At 42.8% G+C, this 14,741-nt stretch overlaps 1 protein-coding gene across 1 annotated transcript in view; it reads left to right on the forward strand.

Annotated features, from left to right (window-relative positions):
• Positions 1–14,741, forward strand: part of RHOQ (ras homolog family member Q) — a 52,467-nt gene that overhangs the window by 14,810 nt on the left and 22,916 nt on the right. The gene's annotated exons all lie outside the window — the stretch shown is intronic.

Consider the following 14,741-nt stretch of genomic DNA (forward strand, 5'->3'; position numbering starts at 1 on the left):
TCTATAAATGTTTAAAAAGACGAGGATTAGCAAAAAACAACGTGAAAGTAAAATGTAGGCTAAAGTAATGTGCACATTGGTATCAAAACCAGCCAAAGGGTGGAAAATGATGAGGATAGAGTACAGACATCATGTTTCCGCAGATCACCGAAAACACATTGAAGCAGGATGTATAATATTGTATAACGTTTAAGAGAACATAGTAATTAATACAATTGAACATGTCGAGAGTATGCAAGGAGTTTTGAAATGTTTAGAAACATGTTGGGAAATTCAGTATATTTAAAGGTTGTTTTTTTTGTGAATTGGTCTTAGAATGACATGTTTAAAGCTGCAATACCCACTACCCAATAAGTTATTTTTCTTGTGACTTTTTTGAACCTGGTGGTAGGAAAGCAGTTTGGTTGCTTTCCTATCACTAATCTGGTTGAGGAACTATTTACCTCTGAATTTTTGGGAGTGTAAAAATGGCCTCAGACATGAATCTGCCAGTGATCCAATCAGTAACTGTGACTCACAATGTCACCTTTCCCTGCTCAGTGGCAGGAAATACCCAGAAGCCATCTTGCATACTCCAAAATCTGTTTTCCTGTATTCATCTAGATACGATTGTCAGAGGATTTCACCAAGAAATATAGCATCAGAGAGGAAAATGAAAAATAAAGACAATTAGGGGGGTAATTGTATATACTGTACTACAAATTCTATATTGAAGTATAAGTGCATTCAATAAATTATTGTACTGAATAAGAAGGCCTGCATCTTTTAGCACATTGGCTTTTGAAAGACGTATCATAGAGGGCTAAAAAATAGGATAGAAAGAGCATTGTCAGTAGAACACCGTAGAAATAAATGTATTCCTGGCTGAGAACCACCGAGTGGTATCGCTAGGAATATCTTTGCTTTTCACGATATGTTTACTGTAGCTAAACCCTTCTCTTTAGTGACGTAGACAAGGAGAGGGAAACATCTCCAAAAAATCTCTTTGGAGTTAGCAGTTATTGGGGGTTTACATGTTGATTGGTAGCCTCTCAAAAATAGTTACGCTAAGATTTATTTAAAAAAACAAAAAAAAACGGCGTTAACCCCTTCAGATTGGAAGGTGCCTGCAGTATGTTGCTTTGAAATGTGTTGTTGCTTGCTGGACGATCAGAAGTTAATTATTTTACCTACAATATGATCTTTGGAGCTTGAGCTCATACCGTAGTTCAGAATTCTACAGAAAATACAGGGTAGGAACATTATTAAACGTCATATTTGTAACTTTATAGTTAATATGTACACGGTGTAAATACACACATTTTCAGTAAATACTGTATATAAAATACACAAAGTCTTATTTCAGTTTTGTTAAGGTGGAAAAAGCTGTTTCTGCTTTTATCAATATGTAATAGATTAACAATGTTTTTAACAATTCCTGACAGGAAGTAAGTTTGTTGTGAAAATGCCCTTTTTCTAATCCCATGTGTACAGCAGACTGGTCGTACATAAAAAGTACAGTACGATTTTTACCTTTGCATTAACATTTTGTACATATTTCTGCCTTTGTATGTAAATTAGTATTTAATAAACGTCTGCCAGAAACGCATTAACATGTTGTCTTACAGCTTGGTTCATAGGAACATCCAATGTGATAATACAATGAGCGAGAGGTAGTTCAATGAAGGGGCAGTGATAACTTTTTACAATTCTCAGTGTAGTAAATAAAGAATACAATTTCTGAAGTGCTATTGTATGATGTCAAAACCAATGTGTCATCAAAAGTTACAAATGGTTTGTTAAAGGTTTATATTAACATGTATATTTTAAATGAGATGGCTGAGTTTCTGCTAAAACTCTCTGTGTCACATACGACACACCAGTGAATATGTGACATGCATATATGACAAGGGTTAATACACACAGCTATCTAGCTGACTCACCTTTACCTGCACATAGGTCCTTTGAATGAATAGTATCTACCCTCAATCTGTCACAATATTTTTAATCTGCTTCCACCACCAAAGAAATATCAAATATGTAATTTGCAGTCTTATGGTTCCTGTTTACTATGAAAACTATGCACTTAACACACACAAATCTGTTATAGCAAAATGTGACCAAAAATGTAAATTACTGTCTACAAAAAGTTCAATCAGAGCCAAAGTCATTACTTATTAAAGCTTAGCTTTAATTTACAAAAAGTAAAGTGCTTAGGTAACAGAAAAAGATTACAAGAAAATACAGTATAAAAATGCAAATAGTTTCTTAAAATAAAAGGATCAAATAAAACAGAATCTAACTTATGTTATCGTACAAGATTGATCATGTCTTTTTCCAAATGGTCTTGAGTGGAAATTGAGATTTAATGTGTTCCAGCATAGACACTCCCTTAGTTGAATCTAATTTCATAACTCAGTTGCAGGGTTTACATTATAAATTCCCTTAATTGAAACAAAGCATAACCACCATATGGGTGTGGTCTCAACCCCCTCACTTTCATTCATCTCTAATGACACTTTTACAATTTAAGAGAAGAAAAAAAAATTCTTTTGACTTCTAAAGTTTGCATCAATATATAAAAGACTTAATTTTAGAAACTTTGTTTCTAAAATACTTAGACAAATGCCAGCTTCACTGTTGCATTATTGTACTTAATATGCATGCCTGAATATTAAATATGACCACATTACATATAGTTTTGCATGAGAAACAAATATCTGTCCTTTGCATCTAATCATTAAGTGTTTGGCATCCTTTGATGTGTTTCATTACAACTGTTACAAATATCTATTTGTTATTCTTTCGAATTGCTCTCAGCCCAGGATAATTTCACATTTAGTATTTACACACGTTTGGGCTGTCACCGTGGCCATCCCTTCCCTCCCCCCTGTCACGATAGACCAGAACTTTTAATACCAAAATACCCGGATCCTTTGATTGAACAAAGCAAGAGATAAAATAAATTGCGATTTATTTACACAATGAACATACACAGCTTGATTTACAATTACAGGAAAAATACACTTACTAGTTACAATGTTAAGTCTGGTTACAGGATGAATCTTTCACTGCAGGATGAATCTTGTTAAATGATGGAACTCTTTCCCGATGGGCTGCAGGGTTTCTTATGCACTAAACAGTCCTATACTTAACCCGTGCAGCCAATCTACTCCGTGGGAATAATTCCTTCCCCCTATCACGGAGTTTCCAATACTTTGCAAACCTGGCAGAGGGGCTTCTCAGTCTGCTCTGGGCATGTGCCAACTTTGCACCTTGGCCGCTTAGCATATGAGGCCCGTCCCCTCTACCTGGCGCCGCTCAGTCTTGGCAGAGCAGCCATTTGCCAGGATGGCTTATTGAAATTCTCTTCCTTCCCCCCCCCCCTTGCTAACAAATGGTTAACACTTCCATATCTTGGATTGCCTTTGAAACTGGTCAGGAGGGCTTATTGAAATTCTCTTCCTCCCCCCCCCCCCTTGCTAACAAATGGTTAACACCTCCATATCTTGGATTGCCTTTGAAGCTTAGAGGGCGGAGTAGCCACTGTGTCTCCCATGCAAATGGATTCTTACCCCTACTGAATGACTTCCTCTGAACATTACTTTAATAAAAATATAAACCTTGGGGACTTTTAAAACCATTTTCTTTTCCACTTATGCAGAGAAACCTTGCCATAGATACACTTTAACTTAAAAACATATAACTCTCGCCACCTGAAAGACTGGAGGTTTTTTGGGCCTTTTCCGGGGACCTTTGAATGTAATTCAATTCCCTGTCCAATTGATAAACAAATTGTGCAATGCTCAGCGTGAGCAAGTATATTCAATATAGATAATTAGAATCCTTTAGCTGGAGTAACCTTAAGGCATCAATAGATGAGGTAATCTCCTATGAAACCAATCAACTGGTAGTATCCCACATGGCACTGTAGTAAGGTATACACAATAAAGTGTACAGACACATTAATGAAATAATATAGTGTGATGAATGGTAGATAATTCTCTAGGACTCACAGGTAGTGCAGCATCCTTGGGAGATGATTAACGTCCTCAACGTCCCCAATTCCCTGTCCAGTCTTACTGTTCTGGTCTGTGCTAAAGCAGGGAGATTTGACGGTGAGCTGCAAACTGCTTTCTAGGGAGGATTATATCCAGTGGTCTGTATTCCTCATGTCCTCAGGAATCTGGGGGTATTCCTGAATACATGTTTCGGGGTAACCCGTAACACTGGACCCTTCTATCCAAACACACCCTGACAACATTTTACCATAAAATCACCCTTGAAACTCACGCCCTGCACCTCTCCGCTTGTTGGCACTCCTGGAACAGTAAAAATACACATACATCTTTATTACCAATGCAGTTACATGCCATGATTGGGTTGAAGAGCTGACAATCACAATTCCCTAATATGGCTATGGGGCACCCAGCCGGGCCAAATACCCTTATTAATGGCCTGTGTATCCCCTCACCATCACACCCCCTCCCCCACACTCATATTTCACAGATCACTCACAGTAAAATGTAAATTTAAAAGGTTTCTGTTCATTCTAGTGTCATGACAGCCATATTTTAATCCCGCCCAAATACAAAACCATATAGCTTTAATCCTAGATAAGTACATAAAACTAGGCATAAACAGTGATTCGTCCTGCCATAAAATAATACATTTATTTTAAAGACTATTTGTAATGAATATTAAACTCTGAAGTGCAAGGTTGATTGAAATACTGAATATCTTATAATATGATCATGACACTCTGCTTAACTTTATAACTTTGCATGTATGACATTATCTCTCCCAATAGCTTTTTTTTCATTTGCTAAGTATATTTCCTCACGGTCCATCAGTCACCACCATTGGGTAGTAGGACAGGAAGAAACTTGTCAGTGTTTTTGTCCAGTCCTACCTAAAGCTAGGCAGCATCCAGTATTTTTGGGGGAGTTTCCAGCTGGCAGGTAACCGGTTACCTGGGGAAGGGGGCCATGGGCCTGCCCTATCCCAGCCTCCAAGTGGAGTATGTGGGGTCAGCTTATAAATCACGAGGCCAATTTCTCACAGGCAGAGCAGCATGCTGCTTACCCAGATGCTGGGGGCTGGTAGTAGTTGGCCAGCATCCATAGAATTCCCCTGCAAACACTAGCAGAAGACGCAGGTGCAGGTGTCTGCTTCACGCTGATGGATAGAAGTGGGGGAAGCTCCGAACTACGTGTGACACAGCCACAGCCTGACATCTAGCAGCCAGGAGTTCCCTTTTATGACACAGTGGCGTCTGACTTCAATCAAAGGCGCCACCGGCCACATGGTCAATGGAGTCTCGTCAAAAGCTACTGGAAACAGAATATGGCAGGCAAGCAGTGAGAGGAGACAGAGACAGCCAAGGCAGCAGTTTGGAGACTCAGACGTCTGCATTCTTCTTCCCTTTTTGTGGCTGGTTCTGGAAGGGACTTTTTATCTAAGATCTTTGATGGGATGACTGTCATATTGTGGTTATTATGTATGTCACAAAGCTCTGCTTTACAGTGTGCAGGACCTGAACCCTATTAGGAATCCAATAGTCTACATCAAAAACTAAACATTAACTAAACTAGCTTTGAGCAGCTCTTACCAGACAAGTCAAAGTTGAAACTGTGCAACTCCTGCATGAAACAAATTGCGATGGAGGAAAATTCCATGAAAAGTAAGAGTTTTTTTAAGGATGGTTTCAGTCAGCGATGCAACTAAGGTTTGACAGTTTTAAAGTGGCTAACACACAAGCTTCTTTAGCACAAGCTCAGGATCCAGGTTTATCTTATGAACCAAGAGCATATCAATGATGCTAATCTGTTTCTTCACATGAATCATATTAGGATAGTGTAACAGATAAGGGAAGTCTAATCACGTTTTGCCGAGGAAGATAACAAAAAGATAATGAAGGCAGTAATGTCAATAAGGGAGACTGATAATATTAAAGAGCAAGAAAGAAAGCAAGACTGTAAGTTTATGGGATCCCATAGAATGTCTAGAGTCTTCCCAATCAACTCTGCAGTCAAAAACCCATGATTATCCAGACAATTCATTACTATGTACCTTTCGTTCCAGAGGATACAAAGACCTGGGATAATCCACATAAAATGGATCTAGCAATTGCTAGACTGTCTAGATTAGCTATTCTGTTTGATGATGAATCAAGCTTCAGAGATCTGATGAAGAAGAAAGTTGAATGTGCCTTAAGGAGAATATTTATGACGGGCAGAGCACTATTCAAAGCAAACACCACTGTGGCATGTGAAACCAGATTCATGAGAGCCTGGTTAGCTAAAGTTAAAAGATTGAGTTCTAATGTCCCTAGGGACCAAATCCTCAAATTGTTCCCATTGATTCGCCTATGCATAGATTACCTCTGTGATGCTTCCATGGAATCCATGCACTTCACAGCCCTATCAACATCTGCCTGACGAGCATTGTAATTAAAGCCTAGATTACAGGTGCTGCCTCTAAGAATAAGCTTTGTTCTATGCCGTTTGAAAGGAATTTGTTGTTCGGGGCAGAACTAAAACAGCATCTGGATAACCTCAGATGAAAAAACTCGACTTTTTGCCACTGGATAGAAGATATACAGATCTTTTTTGGCTCCCACAAAAGGAACAGAAGTTCTGCAAAAACCCCACAGGCTATTCTACTGTGCTTCCTTCATATCCAGATAAACAGCCAGGCCTTCCAGAGGCAGATCCATGGGTGTGCCATCTTTCCAGAGACCTGCAAGCTTCTGATGCCAGAAGATTCCTCAGAACAGACCTCAAACATGTAGGCAGATGCAATTGTCTCCTAATGGCATTAAATAACTTCAGATGAATGGGTTGGTCAACTGATTGAGAGGGGTTATTCCAATGAATTTTCAAAGATTCCTTCAAAAAGATTAATTGTGAAACCTATTCCAGCTTCTCAAATCAAGAGGCTGGCATTAATTGGAAGCAGTTCATGAATTCAGACGATCAAATATAGTAATACCCGTACCCAGGTACCAAGCAAAAGGAGAAGCATAATCAATATAGTTTCTGGTATCAACAGCTACGGGCGGCTTCGGACCTGTCCTATACCTGAAGTTGTTAAACCAGTTTGGTGAATTTTGATCTGACAAGGTTTCGTAGCTACCTGGGATAGAGGCGTAACGTCATCTGGAGGAGAGGGGGTCTCATAAAAGAGCAGACAACCCCTTACCCTAAAACCCCTAATCGGACCCCTTACCGTAAAACCCCCTAAAGTTAACCCTATATACTAGTAAACACGAATGCACTTACCTTAGCGGTGGCTATATGGCGTCAGCGAGATGCCGGTGGCAGATAAATAGCAGTGGCGGGGTGGCAGTGGCGAGATGTGTCATTCCATGATGAAATTATTTATCAATCCATTGTTTTCTGAATATTATTGTTAATAATAGCACTGCTAAGTAAGGAGGAAGGGTATCACTTTTTTTACCTCCAGGTGACTGTATGCATATCTTTATTTATATAGTGAACTCAGCACTTTACCAAGACAGTGCTGCACTCGTTGGATTATAATTCCCTGTACTGTAAAGTCAGACAATAGGAAAAATCCCTGCCCCGGAGATTTTACAATTTCGTTTCTTCTTGTCCTACCGTAGCACAGTAGGTGAAGTCGGTTACTTAGTAATACCACTGTGATGTACTGAAGGAAAATACATTTTCGCTAAGCCATATTTTCCCTTTTGATATGGTTGGACAAATATGCCTGTCTGACTACTGCTTAATTCTTTATGAAGTTCTAAAAGGGCAATCCTATTTTCCAAATTTGGGGTGGTCTCCCAAACCCATACAAACATATCCTATATTTGTTATATTAACCCCATCCAGTGCTTGAAGGGTCCGTATCAGGCACAGACTTTCTACTGAGAACCCACAATTCAACAAATACTTATCCAAGCAAAGAACACTAGTCCTTTTGTTCATCTTAGAGATTTATTCAGCACTGACACACATCAGCCTTTGTGATTAAAAAATAAAAAATAAATGAAGCATTGAAAATGCACTGTATAGTTACAACATACTATTCTTATTATTACTATCATCGGTAGCCCTTGTCTTCTTGACATTAATGGCCAGACACTACCTTGTTATTTGGGATTATTACTTAAATAAAAAGTAAGCAAAACTTTGTTTAAAAAAAAATGGAGAAATGGTAACGTCAAACTATACTTGAAAAAATAGCTAAAAGTTCATACATTATCAGCATTCTGTACACTCTTTTAATTCTATATGGATAGAGAGTATCAGTGAAAGTGTTGAATTTGATGCGGTCGCCGTGGGTATCCTATATAATAGGGTGACCAGACATCCCGGTTTTTGGCATTGTGTCCTGGTGTCCAGATGACTTTTTCAAAAGTGCCAAAATATCCCGGTTTTTCGTGCTGAATGTGAATGCGTGGCCATCAAGAGCCGATTGCACATGGGCGGCTAGCAAGAGCCGATAAGGTGCATGTGCGATCGCTCTTGCCAGCCACGCATGCACAATCGGTGTGGGTTGTTTGCGCAGGTGCAATCCGCTGGGAAAAAATGGTCACCCTACTATATAAGGATACAAACATATACAGCACTGGCAGCAGGTTGCTGTTGTTTACACTGGGTTGCTACTGAGAACAAGCAGCAGGTTTTTGTCTGTATGGAAATTGGATACATTCTATTTTTAATCCTATGAGTTATTACCATTTGAAACCATGGGACTATCAGGAGACATGATGTTGACTATTGTGGTTAGGGCTGCATAGATTATGGGCCACACATCTGTGGACTATAGAAATTAAACTGCAAGGAAAAGGTAGAACATGAGACAAGAACACAAAAAGAAGAGTATTGTTCAATAAAGTGTTATGGCACAAGGCACATGTTTGTGTTAGGTTAATAGTTTGTACTGAAATAGGCTTAGTTCAGATGTCGGAATATCAGTCCAATTTCATGTGCTACATGTGTTTAAACAGTGCACTTTCAGCAGAAGCTCCAGTTGCCCTTCCATGGTTAAACATTGGATTCCTGCCCAGCATTTATTTTGGGCTGCTCTGGATTCTGTCACTTGGAGGGAACGTTGGATTAGAATTTCTGCTAGAAGGCACAGATGTATTCACTTACGTGAAAATCACAAAGCAAGGGTTGCCAGTTCCTAATTTAATCCAGATGTGACATCAATCTATATCGCGCACCCCGCATTCCCTGGTGGCAATTGGAACGGAGCTTGCCCGCTCCCACGCCACCAGGGGAAGCGCACGCAACACCCCTGGGGCAGTCAACTCACCCGCCCGATCCGCCGACACCAGTTACGGTCCTGGGACCGTCAGGAACTGGGACGTAAGGACCGTCTCGGGCATGGAACAATGGGGCCTTGGGTTGCATGTAGCATGGCACACGGGCCCACAGATGGTTCCGCGGTTTATAGGTTGATACAGGCCACATCTAACGGCAGTAGAGCCAGGACATAGGCTGGAATAGGTGCCACTGGCATGGCACCTTAACACATGGACCTCCAAGCGGCATCAGGGTTAGGGCCCATGAGTTCAGCAGCATCAGGGTAGAATTCTTCAGGGGCTGCATCAAGAAGCATGCGGCCTTGGTCGTAGACTGGCGTAGGTACCGCAGTAGGAAAGACCGCAGGGGCCACACCGGCTGGTGTGGAGGCCCGATCTATTGGCTGGAAAACGGCCGGATTTGGCACAGGGCTGGCAGGCCACATGAACAGGGCCCCACAGTGCTGGCACCACGCGGTGGAGCAGGCGTCGCCTCCGGGAAGCCTACAATTTGGGCAGACACAGCGCAGGTAGTGTTGGCCGTGTATGGTGACTACCAGATAGCCTCCTGGTAGGTAATAATTGGTTAGCTCCTATTCAGACATTTTCTTCTGAGGCAGTGATGTATTGCAAGAGAGTACAAGGTAGCTCCTTCCTCTGGCTCAGCTCCGTGGAACTGAAGTAAGGCAGGGTGTGTTTGACTGCTCCCAGAGTGGGAAACCACCTCTGATTGGCTCTTAGGTGTTACCCCCTCCCCTAGGGGAAATATAGGGTAGGGCGGATCAAGAAGTGACTGGGCTCCGGCTGAGCCAGTCACAGCGATGGGTGGGACTTGGTTTGGCACCGAATAGCTTGCACTAACTTTTACAGAAAGCTTGCACCTGGCTTTGCAAGCCCATGCGGTCCCGTTTTTCTGGCAGGAGCGCCATTTTGAGAACACAGACCATGCGGTGGACTCTATTTTAAGCACATAGCACAGTCCATAGAAAAAGAAGGGACACAGATGTAACGCTTGTGTTCACCACGGACAAGGCGGAACCCCAGTACTGAGGTGGGTATTAAACTGCGCACCCACAGCAGCGGAGGCACGCCTGGAGGGTGGATAGTCAAGATAGCCGGGTCTGGATTGGAGAGAGTGGGTTAGTCGTAGTACTTGCCAAGATCATAGGTAGCTGCCAGGTGGCTAGTCAGAGTCCAGAATGCCGTGGTCTAGGGTTGGAGCCAGGAGAGTAGTAGAGAGTCTGTTAGCCGTGGTCAGGGATGGAGAAGAGCAGAAGGACAGAGGCAAGCCGGGATTAGTAATCCAGAGAATGGTCCAAAGACTAGCCAGGTCGGTACACAGGGAGGCAAGCAATAACAAAGTGAAGGCAGTAATAAAGACAAGGCAGGCACAGGGAAGTGGGAACACAAAGTTACCTATGACTATGCTCAGCCAAAGTATGAATGCACTAGCTGAGCATATATAGCAGAAGGGAACCAATGGGACAGAGGGGAGGTGCAGAGGTGTGTGAACAAGGAGGCAGGGATAGGCTGTGAACGGTGCAGGAGACAGTTGAGGAGGATCAGTGTTGACGCGCAGCTGGGGAGCGGTGCACACGCGTCACGTGTGCGACCATGCGTCACAGGCGGAGCCAAGCTCCATGGATTTCCTGAAAGTCCTCCCTGAGCGCGCCCATTCTGTAAGGTGCGCGGGAGGTTGCACAGCAGGGGGCAAAGAGGATGCACGCCGCGGGGGACGTGCCCTGAGAATGTTTGCAGCAAGAGGCTGTGCAGTGGAAGGTAAGGAGGGAGCACGCCACGGAGGATGCGTTCCCCAATTCCTTACAGTACCCCCCCTCGAGGAACGGCCTCAGGACGATTCCAATATGGCTTGAGGGGGTACTTCACGTGAAACCGTTTTACAAGACTGGGGGCATGAACTTGGTGGCAGGTGATCCAGGACCTTTCTTCAGGTCTGTAACAGGGGAGTAATCCCTGTTCAAGTAATGTGCCTTTAATCTAGCAGTGTGGTGGTTAACTGCTGGTAGTCAATTAATAAACACCACCTGCCTGATTTAGATTGCTTACAAAAGCCTGTCTTGTGAGACAGGAAGTGACTCCTTAGCTCTGACTGAGAGCTGAACTTTGGAGACAGAGCAGTCTCCCAGGAGAGACTGACCAAGAGAACACATATCTCTGGAGCTGACCGGTCTTGAGCTCTGCCCAGCATAGCTGATTGCAAGACACCAAATAAGACTTCTAAACCTGGATGCTGATATTTTCTGTGCACGCACGGGTGCGGTTCCAGGAGAGCAGAGAAGCTTACTCTACAGCAGCTAACAGATAAGACTTTCATTATTAAGAGACTGCTTATATCTGCTTATTTCATGCTATATGTTTTGGGGCTGCGAGACATGCTTGACTTAGGGAGTTGGGAATTAATTGCATGGTATTTTCACTAGAGATACTCCCAAGTGAATAGAAGCTTTGTTCCCCCCCTGTGTTTGGATGATTTCCTGATGAAAAGGAAAAGGCACAATAAAGCCTATTATAATTTCACCTTATAAAGTCTCCAAATTGTGTACCTCTGTGAACGTCCGTCTACATATGGTGTCCGAAGTGAGATGAGAGGTGTCTTTGTAGTTAAAAAGGACCGGAGATTTTTATGTGAAATTTTTTTGTTATGCTTTTTGCCTACAAACAGTCTGAGCAACTTAGAAAAAAAAGAAAAAAAACCTCATGCAGCAGAGATCAGAGTTAAAGGGACACACCACTGAAACTTACACTGCATTGAAACTTACAAAACCACAGATGGACTCTTTGCCCCAATCCCAAGAGGAGAGAGACTGCTGAAACAGCTAATCCTTTTTTTGCCTATCACAAAGTGTAATATGGTCATTGAAATAGGGGTTTTGCCTTCCAGCCATAGTGAGGGTTCAAGAAGTGAGCCAGCCCTTAAAAGGGATAGGTGTTTGTTGTTTTCAAAAGTTTCGCTGAAGCAGTGAATACAAATGGTGACCCACGAGTGGTACTGATTTTGCAAATAAAGGTTGCCACACCGCAATGATGCTACCAGTGTGAATGGAGTATATGCAGAAAACTGTGAAAATTGGTACAAGACTGTGCTGAAGCAGGGGAATTTTTAGCAAACAAATGCTGAGTGTAATATTGCCCTATAGGGGAAAAAGGGATTTCTGAACTGTGTAAAAGGTTTTTCAAAACCAATTGCTGAATGTTGAGTCACCCTGCCGGGAATGAAAGAAATAGTCCACTGCAAAGAATGGTTTTTTTTCTGCAAGTAAAAAAATCTGCCTATATATATCTTGGGAGCAAAAACAGACACCCAAAGTGTGAAGTGTGAATGCCATAATACCCAAAGATGAGACTGAAAATTACTGAACTCAGGCAGAAAACCAAATTCTGTTGCTGAAGCAGAGAGATTGCACCTAGCAAGTAAATGGTGTAAAGCAAACAGAAGTTTTTTCCTAGCAACTACACATTAAGCATATCTAATGCGAGTTTATACCTAGCAAGTAAATGGTGTAAAACAAATAGACGTTTTTTTTACCTAGCAACTGCACATCTTGTATACCTGATGAGAGAAAATGCATGCACAGTACTGCTGATATTGTAAAACTTATCCAAGAAAGAAAAATTCTACAGAGATGCCTGTGAGAGCTACGACCTCTACACGCAAAATATGCCCACCTGTAGGACTACCACAATTGGGGGTTCTAGCAAATACAGTGGCAACAGCTGCAATAGCGCCTCCTGAGGTCAGAAAGAAAATTACACCTGATAGCCTAAAAATGGAGGGCAAGATGCAGCGTTCCTGTAATGAACCCTACCCCACGGAAGAGTGGCCCTTCCAGTCTAATAAAGAGGAAGACATCTCTTACGGGGAACCCGAACCGAGTCACACCCACAAAACACCCCAAGAATGGTGGGGGGGTGCCTGAACTCGGCACGAACAGAAAAGACCGCTCCCTTTGATGACGAATATGATCAGCAGGAGACAGAGCGGGAGCAGTGGATCACCGAATATTTCCGTCAGCTAATACAGTTGCAAGAAAAGCCGGGTGGATCCAGTGACGCTGCTAAAATTTCAAATGAAGATGGAGACCCCAATATTCCTGAAGGGACGGTGTCATCCAAATCAAAAAGGCGGAAAAAGAAAAAGAAAGCGGTTCTTCACTTACCGTGGAAGGAACAGACACGTCCGCAGATCCTGTGGAGGAAAAGGGGACCGAGTTGCCCTGCAGCCTAGAGAAAATGGAGAATTCATCCCGCGGTTAACCGAATATCCAGAGGGCCCAAGGCAGAAGTCGTGTACCCCAAAGAAGTGTCTGTCTGGTGCCAACAGTGAGGAACCCTCAACCAACCATCCCAGGGAAGTGGAGCCGGAACCAGTGAGTGACGATCCCTTGACCAACCCTGAAGATGCCCTGAAAAATGCCAGGCATGACTGTGATATGCTCCGTGACCAATTGAAACAAAAGGAAAATGGTTACACAGAGCTACAGAAAAATAACGTGAAGCTACAAAAAGATGTGCTCACAATTTACTCTTTAGCCAGGACAGAATTGGACGATCTCAAGACTGAGCTAGATACTGCAAATGCTACTATTTCCGCCATGGATGAAAAGCAGAGCCAATCTGATAAAATGGTGGCTACGCTAAAGCGGAAGTACGAGGAGGCACTGACGCAGATGACAGTCTTCCAGCAAGAGGTTCACACTCTTCACATAGAGCTGAATGCCTCACAACAGGAGGTCAACAGTGTCCGGATAGAGGTGGACGTATCTCAGAAAGAGGTTCAGACACTCCGCAGAGCACTGGATGCCTCACATCATGAGACCAACAGCTGCCGCACAGACCTAGAAGTTTCCAGAAAGGAACTACACAGTCTCACTGAGGAGCTGGACATTTCAAGGGACGCAGAGCACCGACTGCAGAACCAATTGCAAGGTCTGCGTACACACCTCCAGTATGCTGAGGAGAAGCAGCAAACATTGCAGGAAGAAAAGCTTCTGGCTGCTAAAGAGGTACAAGCGCTGCAGGAACGTCTGAATACCCAGTATGTCCCCACAGAGCAGTATGAGGAGCTAAAGGCCACGCTGCATGTCACCAGAGCATGGTACCAGGTGACTCTGTATGAGAGGGAGTGTGAGACGGCTCAGAAACTGGAGCAAGAGCTGGAGAGACAGAGAGACTGTTCCATTCCCTTGAGTCAGTACACCAAGGAGAAAACAGACGCAGCGGCAACCTTGACGACAAAAATTACAGAGCTCCAGAATATGAAGGAGACTCTGATACAGACTCAGGGAAAGCAAAGCATTCAGATAAATTCCCTGAGAAGAGACTTGCAAGATGCACTCAAAAAACAGGGATCTCTCGCGAATGAGATTACAGTCCTACAAGGACAAGTATTGACCCTGACTAAGCGTCAGTATCCCACAGCCTCAAAAACCCATGAAGACAAGGGTACAGTGAGAGCTGGGAATAC

This window comes from Ascaphus truei, chromosome 4, assembly GCF_040206685.1.
Source record: "Ascaphus truei isolate aAscTru1 chromosome 4, aAscTru1.hap1, whole genome shotgun sequence".
NCBI classification, from domain to species: Eukaryota; Metazoa; Chordata; class Amphibia; order Anura; family Ascaphidae; genus Ascaphus; species Ascaphus truei.